Below are 11,390 nucleotides of genomic sequence, written 5' to 3' on the forward strand. Positions count from 1 at the left end.
TTTAAAATTTTCAGTGTAATGAGAAAAAAAGGACAACAGAGCTGTTACCTCAGACATCAGGAGAGCAAACTTTAAGCTATTCAGAGAGATATTTAGCAGAGTGCCCTGGGAATCCTCTTCTGAGGTCTTAGAAGTCCATGAATGCTTGTCAGTCTTTAAGAACCACCTTATAGAAGCACAGGAGCAAATAATTCCACTGTGTTGTATGTCAAGCAAGCAGGGCAGAGGACCAGCTTGGCTGAAGAGGAAAAGGAACTCCTCAGGGAGCTCAAGAGGAAAAAGAAATGGTATGAAATCTGGAAGAGAGGTCAGGCTTCACAGGAAAAGCACAGAGCTGTAGTTTGCATGTACAGGGGCAAGACATAAAGGCCAAAGCTCAACTAGAGTTGAAACTGGCCAATGTTGTACCAGACAAGAAGTGCTTGTTAAAGTATGTTAATAGCAAGAGGAGGTATAAGAAAAACATCAGGCTGATACTTGCTGAAGGTGGTCATCTGAATAATAAAGATGAAGAAAAAGCAGAGGCAGTCTATGTTTTTTTTTGCCTCAGTCTTTAACAACCCTAACAGACCTTGGACTGCCCAGTCCCCTGAGTTGCAAGACCACAGCTCTCGAAAAAAGTGACTTTCCAGTTGACACTGAAGTTGTAAGGAACCAGATGTATGGTTACAAATCCATGGGTTCTGCTGCGATTCACTCTGGAGTTCTGAAGGAGTTAGTGGATGTTATGGCAAGTCGCTTTTGACCATCTGCTAGAGGTCTGGGGAGTCTGGGGAATTCTCTGCTGACTGGAAGCTATCCAGTGTTATCCCAATCTACAAAAAAGATGTGAGGAAACACCCAGGCAACTAAAGACCTGTTAGTCTAACCTTAGTAAATGGAAAAATTATGGTGAATATTATACTGGTTACTATTGAAAGGCTTTTAAAAGAATTTTAAAGAATAATGCAATCATCAGACACAATAAACATTCACAAGGTTCACAATCGGAAAGTCTTGATTAAGTAACTTGATGTCCTTCTATGATAAGGTCACCTACCTAGTGGATGAAGAGGAGGTGGTCGGTGCAGTTTTTCTGGATTTTAGTAAGGTTTTTGACATTAGCTACAGATTCAAACTAAAGATTCCCTGACTTGATCATCAGTCGCTGAAGTTTTATCTGCAACATCAATGTACTCTAGATCTCTTAGTTTGTTATAGGTATGTGGAACTGATATGAAGACAACAGTACTTACATTACAGGAAGCCTCCTGTTATTGGAAGATAGACTCCAACAACCCCTACTTAGCTTTGTCTTGGCCTGCTTTCTCTCATCTTGTCACATACAAGTGGTGCCAGCAGGAGAGGAATCTGAAAATGATAGCTCTGTACTCTGTTTTCTGGCTTGTAGGTTCAAAATAGCACCTCATCAGGTTCTATGCAGGACAGCCTTTCTCACCACTCTTTTGGGAGGAGTTTAATCAATATTTTCTGCATATGTAAATGGAAAGCTTCTAAAAAAGAGCATTATTAATGTTGTCACTCAAGGATTTTAGACAAATAGAGCTCAGTTAAGAAAGGGAAAGTTGACATCTAATCACCTGAACTGCCTGGACTAGAAATGACTGCTGATTCGGTTTCTCCCTTCCTCTGGCATCTTCCAAAACAAAAGTGACCTAAATAAAAGGTATGAAAGTAAGAGACCCTATGGAAACGCAGAAGACAAAATTCCTTTTAGGCCTCTTTTACTGAGGCTGTGCTTTCTTCACTTTTAACAATACTCAACATTTGAACATGTCACTAAGCATGAAGATCTTTTACTGCATACATTTGAAAGACTTACTGAGTAAATGCTACTCCTGATTACAGCTGCCTGCGGAAAAATAAAATATTCCTGCCTGAGACATTTTCCCCCCTTCTGCTAGCATCCAATAGAGTGAGGATATGACACATCTGGGAACTTCATTAGCAAGGCACACAAATGTTTACATGTGGAGAAAGTGTGTAGATGAGGCACTTGGTGATAGGATGCAGAACTGTTCACCTCCATGACAGTGCACTGAACATGGTCCAGGCTGCCTGGAGCTGAAGCTGTGGGTGGCTGTATAATGAGAAAGACTGAGGCAATTTTATTTCAATTTATAATAACAAATACCCCTTTTAGAAGTAATAAGCCATCCTCTCCAGAACACTTGATGGCTAAGCTGAGTTGTTCTGCACTGGAGTGGGAGGTAGGGTGAGGTAAGAGCCCGCTGGTGTGGGGATCTTTCTCAATCTCAGTAAGAAAGGCTCAACAACAAATGGCTTAATAAGATAACTGCTTTAATGAGGCAGAATAAGAAGATGAATACAGTCAATGAGGAACATTTTATGTCCCCTCAGATTCTGGGCACTGTGCATTTATGCAGCATCAGACAAAGCCTCAGTGGCTTTTTCCATTGCATACTGCGCAGACCAGATCCTGTGGAAGAAACTCTCCCTTTTGGTAGTTCAATGTCATGTATAATTTCTTTACCAGATAAGAACTCTGTTTCTGAAGGATGTTCTTACGAGAGTTCCTTGCCATACTGTTCAGTGAGTGCAAGGCAGAGTGTGTAAAAGCGGTGCCAAGCAGGAGCTGCCCGCAGGTTCCTCCAGCACCGTGTGTGGACTAGGATCCTCCCACTGCTGAGGGAAGCCTGCGTCATTGCATGGCATGACTCGACACAACCTGAGGGACATGTTGTTTGTACGACACCTGCCTGGATTAGGTGTATTGTGGATCTCCTGTGCAGCAGGGTCCCATTGTGGATCAACACAAGACCTAAAAGAGCTGGCAGCATAAGCATGAACTCTCTCCTGGAAGGATTTACTGGCTTTATGATGTGCATGTTACTGGCTGGCTTGTTTCAAGAGTACTACATCTACTGTATATAAAATAGTTTATTCTGTGAAAGTTCTCGTAATGATATATTTTTTGTTTCCCCAGGCAAATTTTCTCCCTAGGAATTCAGAGCTTTAAACAGACTTAAAAATATCTGTTTAAATTTGAGGGTGGAGGAGGATTTAGATTATTTGCCTTTTCTTCTACTTGTTTTTAAAAGAAGGTCTTTAATGCATATTCATTTTTGTAGGTAATTTATCGGTATGACTTATCCAGAAGCAAATTTAGATAATTGCCAGAGTTAGTAGTTCCTGTATTTTGGTATTATAACTTCAAAGTTCTTGGAGTAATAATAAAATTACCTGGCTTCATTGTGGATCATATTTTTCCTGTTGTTTTCAAGCTTTCCCTGATATGTAAATGTTTATTGATAAGTCGGAACCATTCTTCATTTTTCATTCAAAGCTATACCACACCAGTGTTAGACACTCTTAAATACAGAGTCGCACCCTGAAGCAGAAAAGAAGGATTCTGTTGCTGCTGACAACAGCAGTTAACAAAGCTGAAGGTGCTAAACATTGTCAGTAAGAACCATGAGGTTTTTCATTGCAAATGAAAGTCTAATTAATTTCTAAGTATGTATCATGCTGAAGACTGCTGTGTTGACTTTCAAATCTCCACCTGTCTTATGGGCAACATATATTTTTGTTAACTAAAAGAAATGAAAACCAAGGTGGTGGGTATCTTGTGCTTGAATTTGTAAGAGCAAAATGGAATTCTTATTATGTTTCAGGAACAATTTATGTATTAGGTAAAAGAAGTTTTCATTATGGCAGACACACTAGTGCTAATAAGGTGACAATTTTGTAATTAAATTACAAATCCTGCATTTAAAGAAAAGAAGTAGTTGTGTCATTCACTTTTCAAAGCTATCTGTTATATAGGCCCAACAGTTCCTATGCAGAGGGCAACCTGCATGAACATTGTAGGCATGTCCTGCGAGTGAGAGCAGAGATGGAGAAGGCTTTCTGCTCTCTATAGGTAAAGAGGCTCAAGAATCCTTGCGGAGAGCCAGGAGAAAAAGAAAACTGAATCACACAGGATTGGTCTAGCAGGGGACTGCATGGCAACTTCACATGAACATACACATTAAAGTGGCATTATGCCACTCACTGCTGGGCACAGTAAATTTACTAGATCACTCATGCTACAAAATAGTGGATTAGGACAGTTCACTGTGATAATGCTAGAGTTCCTGCCAGGCTTTTGGCAAGAAATATAAGGACCATGGCAGAACTGCTGCACCAAAGATTTGCTTTCTTGCACAAACAAAATTCTAAGTTTTGTAATAGCTAAAGGAAATGCAATGAGAACCCCTTCTTTCTCCCTTCATACACTCCTCCTGCAAACATGCCGCTCTCCCTGGAACACAGTGTGGGCCCTCAGCCTTGACAAGTCTCCCAGTCACCCATTACTCCCTGTGCCTGTCTGGGTCTTCATCCTCAATCCTACCCTCGGCTGCCCCTTGACAAGTTGTAGCTAAGAGATGAGCTGTTGCGCTTTGATATCCACCACTGTATGCTGTTTTTCTGTCATCAGGGACTCCTGATAATCCTGCTTGTCATGGACCTGTGTGATTTCTATCCTCCTGTGTCTTACACCAAAATAAAAGGTCCAGCAATTTCAGATGCAAGTCGCTAATAGTCCAGATTTCTCTCCACGTGATGCCTTCTGTGGTGACTGCTAAGGCACCCTGGATCATTTTCATAGCAGATTCACATAGATGTCATCTCTTCATATCTATTAAATATATTAAATGAATATGCCCCAGGCATGTTTAAGGTCTTTCTGTTATACTCATGTTTAACTAAAAGAGACAGAAGGAGATATCAGAATCTTCTTGATTACCAGCCAAAAGCTTTCATAGGCTTTTTGGAGAGGCAAGGAGCTCAGCTGCCAGACATTACTAAGCTGCAACATATAACCTTGTTTGTAAATAATTTAGAGGTTACGATAGGGAAAGACACAGGGACATGTAGGTTCTAGAAACCCTTGCAAGAGCAAGCTGGCAACATTTGCTGTGTTATGCTTCAATACACTTGGCTGCCACTGTATTATTACTATTTCTTTTTGCATCAGTGCAACAAGATATGTTGCATACTGTAAGAAAAACTACTTCACTAGAATTAATTTCCCTCATTTTTCCCATGCAACAGCCCTAGTACAGACTGTACAGAGGACGTATTCAACTATCACAACATAACAATAGCCAAACCCCCCCAGTTTTTAGAGACATGAAGCTTATAAAGTCTTGGAATTCTTTGAAAATGCTCTTTGCTAGAATTCTCAAGACCTTCCTAAATGTTAAGAGATATACAACAGGGTTGTATGAATATCACTTAAAATATGGCCAATAATGATTGAGAAAAAAGATGAGAAGCATGATACAGATCCCTATAGCAAAAGTATTTCTGAATTAATCAGCAGCTGGAGTGTGTAAAAACTCTTCCGAAAGCTGTTATAGTTCTTGTCCAAACTCCTAACATGATTTGTGAAATCATAAAGTTCTGCTTTAATTTTAGCATAAGAGTAACTTCATAAGGCTTAAATAATTCCAGAGAACCATGAGGAACCTCCTTGAGTTAAAACTAATCTTTTTATAGTCTTTCTTTTTTCACAGGTTACAGAAGTTCCAGGACTGGATTTGTATGTATTAGAAGCTAGACAGCAATAAAGCAGTTTATAACTACAGTTTACTTATTTAACTTCAACGCTTATAGAAATGTGAAACATGTCTAAACTGCATAAAAGAGAAACAGCAACTTTGTGCTTCCTGGCATCAGTGCATGCAAACAATAAGAATGATAACCTGCAGGTAATTTTTACTTTCTCTACAAAGAAGAGAAATTAAGAGCCTATGAAGGATTGCAACTTCAGATGAATTCATCACATGCACCTGTCTTTATTTGAATGTGTAATATAAACCTTAAACCTCGTATTTGTGTGAATATATTGTAAGTAGATATTTACGTAAAAATCACTGACTGTCTGAATCAGACTTTTCCACTTAATAGTGGTTGACAGGCAGGCTGCTAAACAATAACCTGGGAGTGTGGGAACCCTCTTATCTTTTGCCAGTGTAGGCCACACTCCTTTTGCACAGCCTGGCCTGAAATGCCAAACAAGTAAGTAAATACAGACAAACTGATGCTGCTACACCACTGGCCCTGGGCACTTCTTCAGGTCAGAAGGGGTATCTAAAGCATCACTTCACCTTCTTCAGGAACAGCTGTTGGTATATGCTAAAGCCCAGTGGTCAAACACCTTCTACCTCTACATCATTTCAGCTCCTTTTATTTTTGTTTTTTTCAGTGACCATTATCAGATTACAAAAGTCCTCCCACCAGCAGCTGGTGGTGAGTGATTGCAAAAGAATGTGTTATAGACCCCAGGGCAGAAACTTGAAGATGCACTTTACAGTGAGAAATCATAGAGAACTCACACCAATTTCTTCTCTCCACTCTAAAAAACAAAGGAAGCAAACTGGTACCATTTTCATTCAGAAAACTTACCCCATTTCACTAGTCAAATTCCTGTTTCGAATTTTAGAACCAAAAGTGAAGACAATCAGTTTCATTTGATAGAGTTTAACTGAAGTTCTGAGCTGGAAAGCTAAAATAGCAGTTGGTCAAAGGAAGACTGAAGTACAGGAGAGCCCAACAGCAACAGTGTGGCAACCTTAATGTTGTGTTTGGGGTTGAGCTTCACTGCCTTTCTCTTTTGGTGAACAAGAATTTGATGGTGTATCAATACATAAATCATAGAATCGTAGAATCTCTAGGTTGGAAAAGACCCACTGGATCATCGAGTCCAACCATTCCTACCTGCTACTAAAACATGTCCCTGAGCATCTGTTCTACCCATCTATTAAATGCCTCCAGGGATGGTAAATCAACCACCTCCCTGGGCAGCCTGTTCCAGTGCCCAATGACACTTTCTATGTAAATTTTTTTTCTGATATCTAGTCTGAATCTCCCCTGGTGGTGCTTGAGGCCATTCCCCCTTGTCCTGTCCCCTGTCATCTGGGAGAAGAAGCCAGCACCCTCCTCTCCACAACCTCCTTTCAGGTAGCTGTAGAGGGCAATAAGGTCTCCCCTCAGCCTCCTCTTTTCTAGGCTAAACAACCCCAGCTGCCTCAGCTGCTCTTTGTAAGACTTGTTCTTCAGCCTCTTCACACGCTTCGTTGCTCTTCTCTGGACTCACTCCAGAGCCTCAACATCCTTCTTGTGGTGAGAGGCCCAGAACTGAACACAGTTTTCGAGGAACGGTCTCACCAGTGCCAAGTACAGGGGCAGGATAACCTCCCTGGACCTGCTGGTCACACCATTTCTGATACAAGCCAAGATGCCATTGGCCTTCTTGGCCACCTGGGCACACTGCTGCCTCATGTTCAGTCAGTATCAACCAACACCCCCAGGTCCTTCTCCTCCAGGCAGCTTTCCAGCCAGTCTTCTCCTAGTCTGTAGCCCTGCACAGGGTTGTTGTGCCCCAAGTGCAGGACCCGGCATTTGGCTTTGTTAAACCTCATCCCACTGGTCTCAGCCCAGTGGTCCAGCCTGTTCAGATCCCTTTGGAGCCTCGCTGCCCTCTGGCAGATCCACGCTTCCTACCAGCTTAGTGTTGTCTGCGAATTTAATAAGGGCGCCCTCAATGCCTTCATCCAGGTCATTGATAAAGACATTGAACAGGGCTGGACCCAGCACTGAGCGCTGGGGACACCACTTGTGACCAGCCTCCAGCTGGAATTAATTCCATTTACCACAATTGTTTGGGCCTGGCCATCCAACCAGTTTTCCACCCAAATCCTTTCAAGCAAAAGTTTTTTTTGGAAGTTAGGCCACTGCTACTTTCAGAAAACATAGAACCTGGTGGAAAATGCACTTTATTGCTGAAGACCTGGAATTTTAACTCTCTTTTATATCACCTTCTCTTATTTCATGTCAAATGTTATGTTTTTTTACATTTATAATGTGCTTTTGCCTTGCCTATTTGAAATCTAGTCCAGTCAATACCTGCCACCCGTATAGAGTACACAAATAATATTTTAGAAAGAAAATTTTTTTAGGAGTTTAATCCCTAGGTAGTAAATATTAATTAGGCACTTAAATTATTGTTTTAAAACAGCTTTCGTGACATGGAGGGCATGTTTTTCTGTCAGCTGCTCAATATTTATTTTAAGCGTATTAAACCACCTCAGGAATATTCAGTGCACGAAAACCTTTTTATGTTTGAGTGGACTAAATTTACAAGTCCAAATTAATGTTATAAATTACATTTACATAATTCATTTTCCACAAAGAATTCGTTTTGCATGTGTAGCTGTTAATATATGCAATTGAAGACAAAACCTCAAGATGCTATTTTTGCCCACATTGCTAATTTGGACTAAGGTGAGTTTATGGACTATTTCAGCTCCTTGCTTGTTTGCCTGTTGGATTTTCCTCTTAGTAGCTGTGTTTCACAATTAAGCAGCACATATATGCATTCCCAAATAAAAGGGGTCTTGCTAAATAAACTCGAACAGCCCTTGCTTTGGTTCTTAGGAACGTAATAATACTTAAAAAGCTACTATTAATATTTTGCTTATTAGCATAAATAGGAAAAGGGAGCTGGGGAGAAGCAAAAGAAGTGAACAGAGGGTTAGGCACTAGTGTTTTTCCTTGCTGATTTGAAACACCTGCAACAAAAGCTAAGATGAGATCAAATACAAGTTAGTATTAGGCTTTGATTTAAAAAGACAAAAAGTTTTACAAAGTTAACCAAGGCATGTTAGCATTCAGCTGTCTTTGAAATTAATGGAAATTGTGGGGCTAAGCCCCTTTGCCATTTTGAAGCCCCAGATCCCGTTGTAATTTGCAACACCTGAAACTGTTTGTTCATTTGGCATGGTTAATGTTAGCAATTTGTTTTGCAAAATTGTACACCCATATTAGCCTAGTTCTTGCTGTTAGAAATCATGTCTTGTGTCATACTAACAATTAATGGTACTCATGACTGTAAAGTCCAGGCACTTTATATACCACTTTATGGTGTGATCTTAAGTGATTTGTGTTCATTTAGATATACTCAAGAAATCAGACTTTGTTTTTTTCCCCGTCATTTACTGTTAGCTTTTTAAATCAATAGAAAAATCGAAATTATCCTCTCCTTCTTCCTTCAATATGTTTGTTCATTAATTAAGAAGACAAACTAAACCCCAAAGCACCTACCTGCAGAAAGATAAAATAATTGAAACCCAGGAGTTACTTGAGTGGATCTGAAGGTGATATTTAAGCTAGACTATATATTTTTACTCTGTTGACCTCTGCCTCTTTCAACACAGTATTTGTACACAAATACAGTTATTTGAGTATAAAATTATGCCACACACAGATTTATGTCCTATTCATCCACACAGACACATAAATTGAATTACTTCTTAAGATGTATGTAATCAAATATTCTTGTACTGTAATTATTGTTACTATGATTATTCATTATCACAGCAACCATTTCTAGAACGTGGATTCTCCTGTATTGACTTGTTTCAATGACTGGATAGATTTTATTATTAGTACCCCTCATTATTTATGATTTCATTCCGAAATTTCACCAAAATTTTCGTCTCTCCGCCAGAGCTAACACGATTTTCTATATCATAAAAGAAAACAAAACCAGACAAACTCACTACTTGAATTGCTATATCTACTCTCAAAGCTAGCACAGTTTAAGAGGCACAGTGAGGCTGGGCAGAGGTTTCAGCTGGTGAAGAGAAAATTATTTATGTCAATAGAGTAGGAAATGGACGATTTGACTCTATTCTAAATGTATGTGCAGGTATAATGTTCGGTGGGAAGTTTTGCCACTGCTCAGGCAAAGAGAAATAAGCTTGGAAACTACATCTAGATCAATAAAAGTCAACCATTGTGACCACATTGTGCTAAAGTCTGGCACTAAGGAAAGTTCAAACACGGGACTAAGAAACAGCATAAAGTATTCTGGCGTGTTGCAGTCTCTCATGAGAAAGATCTACAAGGTCCTTCTCTCTCACTCTTGTCTTGAAGGACAGTTAGACTCACATTGGAGTTCTTCTGGCGTTTATTTAACAAGTTGTACATAATAAGAATAACTTTTCCATTTTTAGAGCTTAAAAAGAGTCCATTGGACAGAAATTGATTACCAACCAAATCGTGGTTTTGTTCAGCTTGTGTTGTCTCTTAAACCACACAGAAAATACAGGCTGTGCTCTGAATGCCGTTTGGCTTTCTGATCCTCTGCATCCTGCTGATGCTTTCACTCCTTTTCTTTGTGCTGGAATATCAGATGGCTCCCACTCTCAGCAAAACTGCTGGCATTTGGCCATTTGGAATAGACAGCCACATACAAAGAGAGGCTTCCCCGACATGTTACTAAATGGATTTCACTGGAAAAAGAGTGATCAAAAACTGGAATTCTCCTGGGCAGTGGAGTATTTTACAGAGGTTACTTATGTTTTGTTTGGGGAGGAATGCTATGTGTTTAATAATCCCTATATTTTTCAGTCCCACCTCAGTTTACTTGTCTATTAAACAGAGCTGCCCCTGCATCCTGATTCCTTCAAAATGCTTATAGTTCAGCGAGAATGCTCCCCTGGTTGGACAAATGAATATGCACACAAAGGAAAGCTGTCAGTTTTACGGTTCTCATAATGCATTATGAATAATGTCAGTACTGGTACTGAAGACTGTTTAGAGTAGTATGTGAAAGAGAAGAAAACCAGTGAGGGTATAAACGTTGGGCTCTCTGGAAATAGTTTAAGATTTGCTCTTTGATCTATGGGAGGGGCAATCCTGCAGCCCTACTGCAGGAGCATATTAGTACCAAAAGCAAGTGAGCTCACCAGGAAAAAAATCAGTTCAGCATAAGGGCTTCAGAAATTATTGCCCAAGAAAACTCAGCTACAGAAATTAATGAATAGTTTATGTTAGGGTGGAACAAAAATATTTGGATAAAAAAGCATGGATTTCCTGAACCTAATTACCAAGTTCAGCTCAGCAAATATGAGTGTTCAAAAGCAAAGCAAAATGAGTTAGCCTGTCAACAGTAGACTTATTTCAAAATGTAATCATTCTCATTCTCAAGGGCATTTGTTTCCTTTCATTTGCCATGCATAGGGCTGACATTGCTTTCCAACTGCTTTCTGTTCCAAATCTGTGAAATCATCCAGGGTAAAAATCTGACCATGAAAGAGTAAATAACTTAAACTGGATCTCCCATATATCTCAGCCCCTCAAAAAAAGCATTTTTGCTTTAGGAAGCTGTAGGGCCAGTTACTCATACTTTTCAGCAGCTTTTTTCAAATCAAGGATTTAAACTAAAAAATAGGGAAACCCTTGCATTTTCTTCCCCCATCTTTTTTTTTTTTTTCAACAGTGCCATTTTTTTATCATTGGATTGACTGTCATTTGAAAGCTCTGAATTAAATCTTTTGTAATGACACATGACATGATAAGTCAGAATAATATTTGGA

The sequence above is a fragment of the Phaenicophaeus curvirostris genome, chromosome Z (assembly GCF_032191515.1).
Source record: "Phaenicophaeus curvirostris isolate KB17595 chromosome Z, BPBGC_Pcur_1.0, whole genome shotgun sequence".
Taxonomy (NCBI): Eukaryota; Metazoa; Chordata; class Aves; order Cuculiformes; family Cuculidae; genus Phaenicophaeus; species Phaenicophaeus curvirostris.